The 17,216-nt window shown below is 36.7% G+C and overlaps 1 long non-coding RNA gene across 1 annotated transcript; it reads right to left on the minus strand.

Moving 5' to 3' along the window:
- Positions 1 to 753: 753 nt before the first annotated feature.
- On the minus strand, positions 754 to 6,402 carry LOC115928009. The gene is made up of 4 exons (XR_004065814.1): positions 6,207 to 6,402; positions 4,334 to 4,500; positions 3,532 to 3,660; positions 754 to 3,255 (listed from the first exon to the last, which is right to left on the minus strand). It is a non-coding gene; the product is annotated as an uncharacterized LOC115928009 (long non-coding RNA).
- Between the last annotated feature and the right edge of the window lie 10,814 nt (positions 6,403 to 17,216).

The raw sequence follows: 17,216 nt of genomic DNA on the forward strand, positions 1-17,216 counted from the left end.
GATTTTTACGTCTTATTAGTCAAAGAAAGACGTCTTTAAGACGTCAAGTTGTACTATAGGAAGACGTCATATGGACGTCATATTTACGTCTTTTAGTTAAAGAAAGACGTCTTTAAGACGACATAACACGACGTCAAAAAGACTTGATTTTGCACCCGCGCACGTCGTCACGAGGACGTCATATTTTGACGTGATTTTTACGTCTTATTAGTTAAAGAAAGACGTCTTTAAGACGTCAACTTGTGCCATAGAAAGACGTATGGACGTCATATTTACGTCTTTTAGTCAAAGAAAGACGTCTGTAAGACGTCAACTTGTACCATAGGAAGACGTCGTATGGACGTCATATTTTGTCGTGATTTTAACGTCTTATTAGTCAAAGAAAGACGTCTTTAAGACGTCAACTTGTACCATATAAAGACGTTGTATGGACGTCATATTTTCTTTTTAGGTCTTATTGGTTAAATAAAGACGTCTTTAAGACGTCAACTTTCACCCAAGAAAGACCTGTATACGTTGTATGGACATCAAATTTTGACGTGATATTTACACCTTACTGGTCATTTCGATGTACCTTTTATCCTTACATGATCTTTACGTCTTTGTTGTCCTCTAAATAACATCTATACGACCACCTGATCAAGGAAGAAAGTGTAAAAGTCACTTCATGTACACATTCTGAACAATCACACAGTAAAATCAAAGCAACAAATATTGCATCACATAATATATATATACATGCCAAACAGAAAGTAATTTTCATATTTTTAATGTACACGTATATGGTATGAAAATGGATAACAAAAATATAAAATACGTATTTCTATACCTTCTTATTCTATCTAACTTTGTTTTCCATTGGTACAAAATCTTTTCATCACTATCCTGACACTTCTTCCAAAACATGCTGTATAAATACCTAGTGTATTTCTGTCAGTCTCATAATTTATTTTAAGAAAGTTAACAGGCCATCACAAAGATATCTGTTTCGTTATAAATTGTGCTACAAGAAACTATGACATATTGGCTAAACTTATAAGTCTTACGGTTGTGGGAAGCAGGTTAGCAGCATAGAGACTAGGTAAAGCTATACTGATACCCGCAGTATTTTAGTAGACAAGCAAACAGCACACTGGGGAAGTTCCTCATATTCAGCAAAACAGCATAGTGGAAAGCTAGGCATTCATCAGTGCAGCTCTACCTCGTCTCCATGCTGCAAAACTGCTCCTGACAACCCCAAGACTTTAATGCAGATAAAGACTATCACATAAAACAAAAGGTTGTTGGAAAGAATTTCTGAGCATGAAAGATCAATTCTTGTTACATACAAGGGGAATATCTAAGTTCATGGCAAGAATTCAGTATAAAGTATAAAACTATACAATCTAAATCACACACAGGAGAAAAATGGCACAAATGATAAACACATGGCTTAGCTAAGTTATTTCTTACACTCAAAAGGAACAAGTTGGCAGCAAGGGGAACAGGGAGAGCTTCACTGATACCTGCAGAGTTTTCTGATGATGGTTGCTTGCCCGTCAAAACCATGATGTTCACATTTGGCGATACAGCATATTAGAAAACTGTGCAGAAATCAGCTCAACTGTACCTATTCTCTGTGCTAGAAACCTGCTTCTTACGGGCACATGACTTAAATATAAGAAAAGGCATTAGTGGCAACATTCATCTTTATAAATATCAAAAAATTAGTTTTGTTGCAAATACAGAAGCTGAAGTTCAAGTATAAAATACAATTTATATCAGATAACATTCCCGCCAGTACGATTGGCTCAGTTGGGCAATTCCAAGGTGACGGTGGAATAATTATTCAGAAGATATTTCCCAGTTTAAGATAAAATAGCAAACATGCTGAAAAAGTTTAGCACAAAGAGATATATTCCATTGCTAATGTCACAACATTCATTTGGCAAGTCCCAGGAGTTTCACAAAAGAATTAAAATTTAACTTAAATTTTAACAGCAAATTCAATATACATGTAGGTAAGCCATATTGTGCTTTCAAAATCACAGATACAATCCAAGAATTTTATACTTTTAACTACCAATTTTTTTTCAAACCACAAGGTATTTATGGTTTTCATTGAAGGCGCTACTGTGTGTCACTCTTTAACAGTTAATTCTCCCAACAAAATTTTCAATTTTCCCCAACCGTTTTTCCATGAAAATAAGATATAAAACAGGCCTTTAAAAATCTTTCAACGCCTAAATTTGGAAAAGGTATTGGAGCTAATTCGTTGCTTTGTGATGATTTACACTCACTTCAATTTAATCAAATTATAAAAATATAGTTGGGAGAATTAAGGAATGGATTAGATCACCAATTTTAATCATCAATAGTGGTCTATTTTTAACTCAAATGTTCAGATTATCTTTAAGTGTACATACAGTATAGCATTGAAGTCAATAACTTAGCATCATTTTCTCTCATATGAACAATGTTACCAAGTCCCTTTAAGGCTCGTTCAGATATGATGCTGCAAAACAAAATCTCAGAGTTTTTTTAATGTTGACATAGAGTTCAATATGCTTTACATTTCTGTATATTATTTTTAAAAAAGAGCTCACTGAATATGCGCAGTCCAAAACATACAAAGACTTGTTGCCATTCGCTTTACACATAAAACCAAACTGCATCATTTTCGAAAATTGTTGGCGGTTCACGTTCCGTATCTGAACAAGTCTTAGTTGCTTAATAATGGAATCGATTTGTATTGTATTTAACTCACTCAATTTTTCTCTATTACCAACTTATATATAATTTGCAACAGGTTTTAAGAACTGATAAGAAGCGGATGGGGGGTGGGGGTGAGCATGAGACTGAGCATATCAAGTCTACTACATTTAAGCATTATGAAACAGGTCAACCTCATAAATAGTAATTACAAATATATGCAAAATACTGGAATCTTTTACTCAAACTGTTATTATGTCAGTTCGTACACCCTGTAATTCATTAAAATTGTAAGTGACATGAATGGGAATTTCAGTTCCACAGCTTAGCCATTCAGGTTTGTGGCTACACCTCACCTCTCCCCCTCCCCCAATCTCTCTCTATAAATTATAATGAAGTGAAAAAAAACCCTTTTTTCTAGCAGTTTAACTATCGGGTGAGTGTAGATCTACATGTAATTTTGGACATATTCCTCTTCAGCTTGGACTCATGGGTTAGCTTTTGGGTGGAATCTCTGGCATTATGCACTGCTTTCAGATCCAGGGAACATAGACGCAAGGAATTCTAGTGCATGAATAAAGCAAAAAGAAAGGAATACAATTTGAGACAAACTTTTATATATTTTAAAACTGGAACGTAAACAATGAATTAAATAATGAATTATGTCAGAAAAGTACTGCTTGGTAAGATTTATCAGAAATAATTTCTTATTGCTCACAAACATAAAGTCAACACACCTTTGGATTTTAAACATTTGTGGGCAATGCAAAACGTGATTCAGGATTTCGTTTGGTAAATTATCAATACAATTGTAGTTTGCTGATGAGGGCCATGACTCACCAATCGGATTAGTGGAGCCATCGATTTGGAAATATTCCTCTTCAGCTTGGACTCATGGGTTAGCTTTTGGGTGGAATCTCTGGCATTATGCTTTGCTTTCAGATCCAGAAAACATAGACGCAAGGAATTCTAGTGCATGAATAAAGCAAAAAGAAAGGAATACAATTTAAGACAAACTTTTATATATTTTAAAACTGGAACGTAAACAATGAATTAAATAATGAATTATGTCAGAAAAGTACTGCTTGGTAAGATTTATCAGAAATAATTTCTCATTGCTCACAAACATAAAGTCAACACACCTTTGGATTTTAAACATTTGTGGGCAATGCAAAACGTGATTCAGGATTTTGTTTGGTAAATTATCAATACAATTGCCAGTTAGAATTGATCAGAGGGCCTGAAAAATCACCTAGAATGTGCTAGCTTGTACACAAAAAACCTAAACTATGGTATGAAAATAACTCGCCAGGGCCTGAATTCAGGCTATTGCCTGAAAACTGGCATTCCTGTAGTTTGCTGATGAGGGTAGAATGAAAGCTCCTTGACCTATGCTGAAGGGTAAAAAAACACTGTTTGAAACTCACATAATATTGTCGGTTATTGCAACATACCTGCAGGTTTTAGTGATCTAAAATTAATTGAATTATAAATATATTTGAAACTCATGACAAATAACTGAAATAAGCCTTTCAAATGAAATGAACCATTATGTAGTGTCTAATTGGTCAGTGTCTCAGTGATCACGCACAATATGACAAATAAATGTACAGAAATAATACAAGTACATGTACACATTTACCGATAATGGCTTCAACTGTTTCAAGAGGCTGCTGATCCTTAGGGAAGTAGGGAACATCCACAAGGTTGAGAGAGAGTAGCATTTTCTGCATGGTTTCACATCAATATACCGAGGCCACAATGTGCTTTGAATCCACTTCTTTGACGAAAGATGTTAAAAAAGGATGCCTACAAATAAATGAGAAAATGAATAAAGAACAAAATGAATGGTTGATAATGTATGCATGTGCAACACATATACTACAAACTTCTTTGAACAGCCTGTGGGGAAAGAATTTTGTTTACCATTTACAGGTCTAACCGATTATTTCCAGATAAAGATTTCTGTATACGCGGTAGCCTATAAGATAAATTTGCTGTCTAAAGACTATAGAAACGACTTGTTTAAGGTTACATGTTTGTGACACAAGTCACTGCTTTATTCCTCTACGTATCGACACGTAATGCTCAATTTCCAGACATCTGGGCCCGGGCCGGTAGTACACTTTCTCACAGGTTTCACTTTCACTGCAAACCGCTGCACATTACAAGTGCATACCGATGGTGGTTGCGGGCGGGCGCACGCCTGTGTGAAGTTATCTACCGTACAATATGAGGAGGTAGATCACTTCACGCAGACTTACGTGCCCCCGCAACCCTCCATCTGTATGCACTTGTATTGTGCAGCGGTTTGCCATGCAACCTGTGAGAAAGTGTATACTACTATCAATGTTTTTCCGAAAAAATACTCCCCCCAAAATAAGAAAATTGACCAGAAACAGGTTAGAAACATAACGACTTTTAAATCATGACCGGCATTATTTGAACATTTCATGAATATTTGCTTGATTTGGGGTAGGCCTAGACCGAATTTTCCGTCTCTTTCGTTCGTTAGCCTCTTATTGGGGTAGGGTCGGCCGGCTCTCTCTTTAGAGACGGAAACCGTCTATACACATTCCCTTGATAACGCCACAGCCATTTCAGGTCGTAGGGTTATGCCCCCAAAATCCCCCAAAATGTCATTTTACCTCGTCCATATCCAATTGTAAATTAGGCCTAGGCTATAATACATCGGTTCCACTTACTAACTTGATTGAAATAATCCGTTTAATGGTCCCTTTTAAGGAAATTATGGGTCAAAATCGACATCCATGTTGAAAATCTTGCAAGCCGTGTTAAACTCTCGCTGCCGGAGTCATCTAAATCAATCTCATCCTTTCTAGTCTACGCCGAAGGCAAAATGATTATGAAGGAAAAACTGTGCGCCATCTACACGTTCGTAATGGCGTTAATTTACACCTGATTTAGAAATCAGGAAATTAGATCTAAACAAAGAAAATCGGGGAGAAAATGTCGTGGACGAAAATATGTACATAGCCACCCCCACGGTACGAGATCTCTGGGTTGCCATCTGTATTGGGGAATGACAACAAATGTCAGTTTTATTAAAGAAATGACCCAAATCAGATGGTTATTGCTGTCTAATCTAGACGAGTCTACCTAGACCTAGATCTAGTGCCAAAGCTTTCATCAGTTTGCTTCTCTTATTTTTCTGCTTTCTTTTAGTTTTAGTCTTTTAGAGCAGTTGTATATTCGAGTTAGATTTCCCTTTAAAGCCATGCAGCCCATGTGTAGGCAAATGAGTAAACTGTTTTGCTTTAAATGATGCCCCATGCCATGCATACCTTCAATCAAGACCCTACATAAAAATACATATATGGGATCATACATTCCAAATCTTGTCACCAAGTGTTGAAAGTCCGAGCTCACTATCACTGACATTATAGTGACATAAGATCATACATTGAGTCTACATATCAACTTTTCAGAACAAAAAACAGTAACTATAGATTTATGTACTTTTTGTAAATAAATTAGGTAATTCTAGGACTTACCCATACTGTAAATTTGCAGGAGAAAACGAGAGTATTCAGGATGATACTTGATGCAACGGCTTTTTTACTCTGAATTCAAATACATTACATACACATCGCATAGTGCATGTAGTCCTACGCCTTGCATGCCTTGAGTACTATGCATCTGTACACACACGTACACACTCCCGTTTGAACTAGATGCGAGCATGTTTAGTCTTGATCGATATTGCAGACCTTGGTGCGTGTTAAGATGTTGCACAATCTATAATGACTAATGACATTTGAGGGGGGGGGGGGAGTTGTTCCCTAATTTCAATTCTGATAATTGCCCTATTTACTTTGACTTATGCTCATATTAGATGTTGTAGTCTTTACCCGATTATTATCTTGGAAATGATTAGGTTATTAGAGACGTCATAATGACGTCGTTATAACGTCGTCCTTACGACAAAAAATATCTTGGAAAAATAGTCTTTAAAAGAGGTCATAATGACGTCGTAATGACGTCGTCAATACGACAAAAAATATATTGGAAAAAATAGTCTTTTAAAGACGTCGTAATGACGTCGTCGATACGACAACAAGTATCTTGGAAAAAATAGTATTTTAAAGAGGTCATAATGACGTCGTTATAACGTCGTCCTTACGACAAAAAATATCTTGGAAAAATAGTCTTTAAAAGAGGTCATAATGACGTCGTAATGACGTCGTCAATACGACAAAAAATATATTGGAAAAAATAGTCTTTTAAAGACGTCGTAATGACGTCGTCGATACGACAACAAGTATCTTGGAAAAAATGGTATTTTAAAGAGGTCATAATGACGTCGTAATGACGTCGTCAATACGACAAAAATTACATTGGAAAAAATTAGTCTTTTAAAGACGTCATAATGACGTCGTTAGCACGTCGTCAATACGACAACATTACATTGGAAAAATAAGTCTTTTAAAGTCGTCATAATGACGTCGTTAGCACGTCGTCAATACGACAACATAACATTGGAAAAATTAGTCATTTAAAGACGTCATAATGACGTCGTCGATACGACAAAAATTAGCTTGGAAAAAATAGTCTTTTAAAGACGTCATAATGACGTCGTTATCACGTCGTCAATACGACAACATTACATTGGAAAAATAAGTCTTTTAAAGTCGTCATAATGACGTCGTTAGCACGTCGTCAATACGACAACATTACATTGGAAAAATTAGTCTTTTAAAGACGTCATAATGACGTCGTCGATACGACAAAAATTAGCTTGGAAAAAATAGTCTTTTAAAGACGTCAAAATGACGTCTTTATGACGTCGTTAATACGACAAAAATTATCTTGGAACAAATAGTCTTTTAAAGACGTCATAATGACGTCGTCGAGAAGACAAAAAATATCTTGAAAAAATTAGTCCTTTAAAGACGTCATTATGACGTCGTTATCACGTCGTCAATACGACAAAAATTAGCTTGGAAAAATAGTCTTTTAAAGACGTCAAAATGACGTCTTTATGACGTCGTTAATACGACAAAAATTATCTTGGAAAAAAGAGTCTTTTAAAGACGTCATTATGACGTCGTCGAGAAGACAAAAAATATCTTGAAAAAATTAGTCCTTTAAAGACGTCATTATGACGTCGTTATGACGTCGTCAATGCGACAAAAATTATCTTGGAAAAAATAGTCTTTTGAAGACGTCATAATGACGTCATAATTACGTCGTCCATACGACGTACGACGTGTTTACCACTTTACGACCAATTTATGACGTCTTTAAGACGTCAGTCTGCTATCAGGGTTATTGGTTACTTAAAAGCACTCATATCCACAACGCAAGATGCTCAATGCGCTCCAATATTATCCGCGGGCTCTCGCTAAGCTACCACAGAGTACAAGGAATTTTTCCCAACTGGCACCGATTCAACACCTGTATGGAGAGTGGCCAATGTAGATTGATGCCGGCAATTGGTCTGTATACTCAAATAAAACAAAAAGGGAGCATCACGCTCAATGTGAAATAATTTCTGGTATTCATCAAAATTATGTTAGGAATCGTAGGTGATTGACTGACTAATTGCATTAATTGGTGACATTGTGGAAATAGACAATACACAGCAATACAATATCTGAAAATGGCAGATTTGGAACTTAGGAATGCAACGGAAAGGCAAGCTGAACACTTCGATCCAAAAATAGTGTCTTTCTTAATGTTAACTCTTGTTCTCTCCTCTCTTATGAATGGAACCGTACTGATTGTCATCTATCATCAGCAACATCTACAAGAATACATGCGAGTTCTTTACCAGATTCTGACAGCATCTGATTTGATCTTGGGAATATCCTGGAGTCTTTGGAGCATGATCTGGTTTTCGTTCAATGACCACAAGACATGCTCGGTCGCCAGTATGGTTTTTCCATTCCTGACTTTCGTTGCGCTCTGGTCCGTCATGGCATGCCTTTGCGGTATCAGCTTCAACCTCTATCTCCTAGTCACAAAGCCTCTCCGCTATCATACAATCGTAACCAGAAAAAGATTCTTCTGTTTACTTGCAGGCACTTACTTGGTGATAGTGCTGGCTGCTGGATTTGCGTTTCCGGTCCTAGAATCGCCCTTAATTATCCTTCTCATAAAGCAATGTCAAAGTCAGCTAATGCTGCAAAATTCAGTGTCAAGGATCGCCTATGCTTATGAAACATTCCCTGTATGCGCAACGATTTGTTGTACAACCATCATTTATGTCAAGTTACTGTTCATTGCGAGGCAGAAAGCAAAGGAGGTTGAACACGTAGAAAGACCCCGCGATAACGTCGCCGGAAATGTGGGGATGGACCACAAACTTGCTCAGCCGCAGAATCGAGCCGACCTGAATATTGGTGGCAACGCGGTACGTCGACAGAGGAGACGATTCAAAGGATTGGTAACGATTCTCCTTTTAACGTGTTCTCTCGGTATCGCCTGGATACCTTTTCTTTGCAATGGTATCAAAATGAAACCCACATTGATGACTGTTTTTAATTTTTTCCCTTTGGGTTACACCTGGATACAGCCCATCGTGTACTTGTTGACAAATCCTGAAGCAAGGAGGCTATTTTTTAAGTTTGTACGGTGTAGCCGAGCTAACGAACCATTCAACTAAAGTAATACAATTTCGAAGTGTTAGGAAGCGTTGTGTTCGTTGAAAGAACAACATGGCTGTCAATCTTAAACGAGGAAACAAAATAAGCTTCATTGTTACGATAGGTAATCCTACGATAGTGACCATGACCAGATTGTTTGTTACACCCAGAATCGCCATTCATTCGTCTCCTAATGTGACACTGCAGAACGACAGACGTGCGACCAACAGCAGAATGGCCAACGGTGGTGTTTATGTTTCATCTCCTAACCCCGTTCTTGCAACGTTGCTCTTCACGACAGTCATATCCATTTGACTCTTGCTCATTGCATGCCATAAACAGCAAATTGTCACCGATCAATCCGCCCTTGAGTTTGGTAGAAATGAACATGGTCATGTAGAGACACAGAACGCCATGAAACAACAAAAGGACACGGTCCCAACGCAAAGAAAAACCTGAATTCCGAACCCAAGATGGTTGTTAAAGGACTCACGACAGTCCTTCTACAGTTCTACTCAAAGGGTTTTCTACATCGTCTGGATATCCTTCGTTGCATTTTTCACTAGATCATGGAACCCCCACGATCTATTCATCATTGATAAATTCGCAGTTAGCAGCACAGGGTCCAGCCCAAAGTATACCTGTTGACGAACCCTGAATCAAGGAGGATATGTTTAAAGACTCTTCGGTGTGACCGAGGAGCCCGACCTTTGGGTGTCTAACATTGTGTAACTTTGGTGTTTGTATCAATAGTTGTATAACACTGTATGACCCTATGTCAGTCACATCCAGTCATATTAACATATTAAACAAATTATATTTTGTGTACCAAGTAATAACATTTAACTGGTTATATGTATATAAAAAGAGGCAAGGGGAAGAATTGCAACACCATACTTAAATAGCCTAATGGTGATGTGGGAAAATTACAATGGTTCTATCAAAAATACATCGAAATTTCAGCCAATGTTTAAATCAGCTGTACGTTTCATGTTTGCATTACGCCATCATCTCTTCAGTTGATTTAATCTATGAAGCTATGACGAATTTCTAGATGAAGAAGAAAATGTTCACAACTACAAATTTTATGAAGAGTTAAAAAGTTGTTTTCACTTCGTCTCCTTGTCCATCAATTCTTCTAGATCTCAATACAGCTATATCTTGTATACTGTACTATGTTTGAACAGTTCCTCTCTTGATTTTCAAATGGTATTTTAGATTACATTTTGTCAGTTTTAGAGCTTACATCTTTTGCTTTTGGGGGATACTAGGAAACTAATGGTCCCTCACTTGAGAATTTGTTTTGTTCTAATGCGAGGTGTTACAATTTACTTCCGGCAGGATTTATAATGAAATTGTAATCATTATAATTTTCCCGATTTTCAATCGTGAGCCGTTGTCATACATGTTTTGTATCATAATTGATTAACCCTATTGGTCTATTATCTTAATACACGAGTCGATGCTTCCTATATCATTGATGTATATATCACACCAATACCACCACTCAAAATGCTCTTCATTTCTTTTTAAAGCCCCACTGTCCTACTTGTAGCTACTTGCTCCCTCTATATAGAAAAACTTCCCCAATCGGTGACTGTTGGTCCCCCATGATCCTCTTTTTCTTATGTGAATTGAGAGATGAGTTAATGAGAGAGATAGCCACCTGTCAGTGACCTCGCTATGTGGTCTAATCCCTTCTGGCCCAGTAGTATTGACGGTCTTTAAAGTGAACAAATAACGCACGACGAATTATAAAACACTTACGTTCACAATGCGCCATCGAGTTAGTAAATTATTCTAAAGGCTGACGGGACACGATTTAATTACTATATCACATGGTAAGGTCATCATGAGCAAAACCTTCTATCTAATCGCTCCAATCGATGCTTTTAGCATCATTAATGCATCTAATATAACAATACTACCATGCAGACCGCTTAGTCTGTTGATCTTATGGTCGGGCCAGAGGTGGATCCATGATTTTTTTAAGAGGGGGGGGGGGCAGTGCAAACAAAATATTTGACAAGAAGAATGGAAAGTAAAGTGTTATCACATATTTCGGTGCCTTTGGGGTCGACAATTGACTGTCTCGTGGCTTTTCGTGGGCCTTCTGACGACTTTCAGAACGTTCGCTAGACCGACATTACGGGTCTCTTGGGTTGTAGCCGTGTCCGACATATAATTGCAAATTTTCGTCCTCACATGTCAACTTTAAAAGTCTAAAAAGTAAATTCCTCTTCATTCAAGCGTGAACACATACCACACAAAATTGATACCAAATGATTTGGGATAAAACCCTCTTTCAAAAGATGTGTAATAATTTACTGTTCAGAGATGATTTTAAAAATAATGAGTTATTTTCTAGGTGTAAACTTTTTTATGACTCACACGGTATATATTCTATTGTGTTGTAGATTTTTCATAGTCGTCACGTACAGCCCGTATGCGTGCAGTTTAATTTTGTGCGCGTGTTTCACCAATCACGCTACAACAGCGATTGGGGCTTCGATCTCTTTTTTTCCATGCGGAAATCAGAGGGAATATTTTGAATGGTACACACAGGTCGTCACTGTGTTTTTGTTTACCGTACCGGTCGAATTCTCAGTATCGTTAAGAGATCATGACGTATACAATTATTATCAATGTCATAGTCAACTTGGGGCGGCACAAACACTAAACTGAATTCTACCGACAAGACGTATTTCCAGGATTTCGTTAAGTTTGGGGATCTTACAAATTTCCTTTAAAGTTTATGATTTTTTTTCTGAAAAAGTACGCTGTCAACAAACACCATTCCTTTTGAACAGGATTGTGATGCGCTTACATCAAGCACCTTTCTAAAACATGACGACTGCACCCACTGGAGCTGAAAACGCGACCGGCAACATCGTAGTAAACCCGCGTGATTATGACATTTTGCTTTTGTTCTGTTACGCTGTAACCATTGCACTGTCCATATGTTTCAACTGTATCGTACTAGTCGTCATCCATCACCAGAAAGAGCTTCAGGACTACATGAAGATCCTTTACCAAATTCTGGCAACGTCGGACCTTGTGTTAAGCATTAGTTGGAGCTTCTGGAGTATCGTATGGTTATCCGCTAATGAACGTGACCAACAGACTTGTACAGTCCTTAGTATGATGTTTACTTTTGTATATTTCACTTCGCTTTCATCAGTGATGATCTGTTTGTGCGGCATTAGTTTGAACCTCTATCTTCTGGTGACAAAGCCGCTGAGATATCACACAATCCTAACTAGGAGACGATTTCTCTTTTCATTGGCATCCATGTACCTCCTGACCTTCGTGGCTCATGGTATCTTTATACCTTTTCCCAATTCTCCATTCCTAAGAGACGAAATTGATAGTTGCCGTGGTCGTGAAACCTTTTCATGGACGTCCATAGTGGACGAATTCTACACCGTTTTTCCTGTATGTGTAACACTGATTTTCACAACACTGATTTACGTTCGTTTGCTCCTCATCGTGCGTCAAAAGATGAAAGCGGTTGCCAATAATTTAAGGATTGTCCGCACCGTACAGGAAGTCGGTGTCGAGAATGGTGTAGGTGGTGGTTGTCAAGAACTTGATCAGCCGCAGAATAGGATCGGTGTAAACTCTGATGAAAACCTTAATCATCCACCACAAGCGCGGTTGAAAGGGTTCATTACCGTCATTTTGATTACAGGGTCTTTCTACATCGTGTGGATACCGTACATTATTCTCCATACAAGCTCAAATTTCAACTACATCCTGGACTTCGTTGCAGATAGCAGCACGTGGGTTCAGCCGATGATTTATTTGCTCACCAACCCCGAAGCGAGGAAATTGTGCTGGAAATATGTCAATTGTAAGAAATAGTCGAACAGTGTAACTAAACCGCAACTATAAAAATACAGCAAATGACATTATGTTATTAATCAAGATAATGTTTTACCACATTATACTTTCGCTTTTAATTTCTTAATATTGTTTGTTCTTTTCAATTAAGTACTGTACAATGTATTTAGAATGTTCCTGTTTTGCAATATTTTCTTAAGTAATATAATGAAGTTACTGTAGCTATTGCACCTGTTGTATAAGATATAAGTTTGATATTTTGCTATTTGTTAAGCGCATAGAGATGGCAACATATCATGCTCCTTTTACCAAAGATTATATATCAGCTAATATTTTTCAACAGAGCTTCTTACCACACTAAATCAATTTGTGGTGGTCTAGTGAATAATCCACGAAGCTATAAAGCATAGGGTTTTGGGTTCAAATCCCTACCATTTCCTTAGGCAAAACATTTACCTTCATTTGCCACTTTTCATCCAGGTAAAGAAAATGAGTATCCATAGAGGGAAAACTTCGTGCTTGCATGAGCGCGTAATAGTCGAGTAAAAATTACGAATGCCACGACTTTGCATGACCCTCAGGAACAACATTATTAACACCAACATTATTCACCCAGGTAAATAAGACACAACTCTTGAATTGTTTTATCAGGATACGCACCAAATATGTCGATTCTTGTTCATTATGAGAGGTCCTCGTACTCACATTGGCATGTGCCGCCTCGCCGGTGTATGTAAGCGAAAAGCGGTTCACAACTGTGTATCTGGTAGAAACGAGATGAAAAAAAAACGTGTGGGACATAATTCTTTATTTCATTTTTCATCTAGGCTAGCCATTTATTTAAACGTAGAGTTTGGATTTATAAGTGTCCCAACTTCTGGTTTTATATGCAATTTTCAGAAGATATTTTGTATAATTTTGTATGTATATTGTGATAAAATTATAGATAACAGAATTGATAAATAATTTGTTTGTTTTCATTTTGTATAAGTACTTTCTAACAATGAATCATAAATTAGCAAATATACGTGACAAATATCATTACATACCATCGTATCGATTTTGCCTGGAAATTTGACTCAAATCTAAAGGAACTGATATACAAGTTATTGAGCAAAAGGGACGTATAATTGAATGCGTATGAAAAATATAAGGATAATAATAATGATGTTGCTGTTAAAAATGATGATGATGATGATGATGATAGTAAATAAATGAATATACACAGGAATGATAAACCATTATGATAAAACCATCTATTTCCACTTTCGCTTTAAACGAATAGAGGGAGCATCGTGATTTAATCAATTCGGGGAGAGAAATCCATTGATCTGGAGAATGGAGTCTTATTGTTCTATGTACAATTAACAATTTCGGGTCGACTAGATGAAAGGAATTATGGTAGCATATTATTTTAATTTTTAAACATGAACAGTTACATTTGTAATGAATTAATGCAAAAGGCTGTTAGGGATTTTAAATTGTAAAATAATTGACCTGTGTGAGAAAAATTGGGTGAACCAGTGCTTACGCGAAGGGCTTTCCTTTGTAATAATTGAAAATAGTTGATTTATGTTTTGGCGCTGGTGTCCCGCACTAATTTACAACATATTATATACGGTAATATGGATTAATTATAAAGCATAACAAGCGTGTAACATGGCATATATTTTGTTTCATTTTGTGTACTATACTAACATTCCTAGGAAAAAAAATATATGACGTATATTAAAATTCCGATTAACATTTTCGTCGATAATGACACCAAATGTTGTTTAGTATCTTTTCCTTTCGAGAGGCCATATTATCTATAAATGTGTTGCAATGAAATTCAGAGACATGTGAATTTGCGTGATTAAAGTGCGTTAAGATTACTTCATTTTTATTAAGGGACAATTTGTTGGATTTCAACCACAGGGACGAATTTAATAAATCATTGTTAAGTGTATTTTAGAGCATGATTAAGTTATGATGTTCTAAAGACCTATTTTGTATATATTTTTTTAAAATTATTTTGAGAAGTTTTCACCCATGTTAAAGATATTTAGTTGTAGGTCTATATCAATATTATTAAAGGTATAGTTGACTTCTGTTGCGGAGGGCGCTACACAAAATATTTTTCTTGCGAGATAATGAAATACTGAGTGTCAAATTTGAAAGAACATACAATTTTAATGGAAAAATTATCTTTGTTTCATCACAATCGGTTCAGAAACGGCTGAAATATCAATAAATATAACGTACGATTTCTAATACTTGTATACCACCATTATTCGATAATTTGAAGAAAAACCGTTGAAAAAACGAAATAGCGCTTTTACATGTATGTTGTATTTCAGCCAATGCCAATATGTTGGCTTTTTTGTTGGCTTTGTCGTGTTGGATATATTACGCACAACCAGCCGGCCGCATGTATTGTTTTCATTAATTAATTAATTAACGGTCACTGTTTTTTTTTTTTAAGTGGAGCCCCAATGGTATGATTGTATTGGCTAAATTTCACACATTACCTTCATAGTAATTTTAGGTTCTAAAAGGGCACTAGGAATGTCATAGATAAGAATAAGATCAATAACCATGCACTTTGAAGGTATTTGCGGTCTGTAAACAGAACTCAACTATCCCTTAACTTTGAACAACTGATGGATCTTAAAACATTTTTTTTTTGTTTACAAAGTGAGGGAATTTGTACAGGTCGGCCGCCCCCTCCCAGTAAAATATGTGTGTGTGTGTGTGTGTGAGGGGGGGGGGGAGAATTAACACCCATTCCCCCTCTCTCATTTTCGTCTGTGCTCTGTGCATACAAATTGGAATCTTCGAAAGTTTGCTCAATTAATGCGATCACTGCTTGCAACATGAAAGTGGATGCCAGATTTAAATGATGTTTGCTCGCCCAGAATACAATGGCCAATATTGCTGCTTTTGAATAAGTAAACATCGTAAGTGCCTTCCCTTACCATTGTTATGGCAATACGAGTCCCTGCGAAGACTGGACAATTAGTACAGTCAATGTTTCGTATGGGATGAAAGAATATAATGCGGCGTAAAATGAAATAATTACGGATAAAATCATACATTGATCACATTTCTTTTTCTTTTACTCCCCCAAAACAAGGTCAGATATTCATTAAAAAATTGTGAAAGCCTTTATACGTCAGACATTATTGAATTAGAGTTGGGGAAATGGAGCGAGGGAAAGTAATTAAGAGATAGAAAGAGAGAGAGAGAGAGATTAAGAGCTAGGTATAAATATACTTAATTAATAGCTGTTAAGTATTAAAGCAATAGGCATTTTGTCTAATAGCTTTTAGTGCGTACTGGTAATGATGGTAGTATAATAAAACGTTTCTTCATTCAGTTAAACAAAATATGTCCCGTGTCTTCAAAGTCCTGGTCTCATAATTCGCTTTGTATAGTATCTCCAATCAATTGTATCTTTCGATCCCAGATCGAAACCAGAGACTTAGACTGTTGCTTTCGATCTGACTCATTAAATTTCGTTCTGATGATCACATGCCTATCACTTTATATCAGCCTATGATCATATTAACCTATTGAACATTGAAAAGAATATTTCGACGGCGACTAGATAGTACATTGCGGCTCGTCATGCCGTTACAAAATATCAAGGTTAAACCTTTCACAAGCGGGAAAAGGAGCTGCTCAGATGGAACTAGACTATAGTGGTGAGATCCAGCCTGAAATCCAAGATTTCCGTGTGGACATCCCGCTGAGCTTGAAGTACAGGGACAAAGTGTCCTGGTTGGCCCTCTTTTATATAAACAAAAACGTTGTATTGGTTATATAATTGAAAATTGAAAAAGAAGAGGACCTAATATTGAACCTTTTATAAAGCCTCATTTGATTCAAATTCAAATAAAATCCGTTATATAATTTAAAAGATAGCTAATTAGCTTTCAAACGGTGCAACTCTGCTGAAATTACCTCTTTGCCTATGTCTTAGAAATTAACAGATAGTTCCTTTTTGTAGTTACGAATCTGCTAATCGAATTACTCATTATTCCTAACTATTATTTAAGGGGCCCACAATCGTTACAACATTGCTTTCTATTG

The sequence above is a fragment of the Strongylocentrotus purpuratus genome, unplaced genomic scaffold (assembly GCF_000002235.5).
Source record: "Strongylocentrotus purpuratus isolate Spur 01 unplaced genomic scaffold, Spur_5.0 spur5_scaffold_21, whole genome shotgun sequence".
In the NCBI taxonomy this organism is placed as follows: Eukaryota; Metazoa; Echinodermata; class Echinoidea; order Camarodonta; family Strongylocentrotidae; genus Strongylocentrotus; species Strongylocentrotus purpuratus.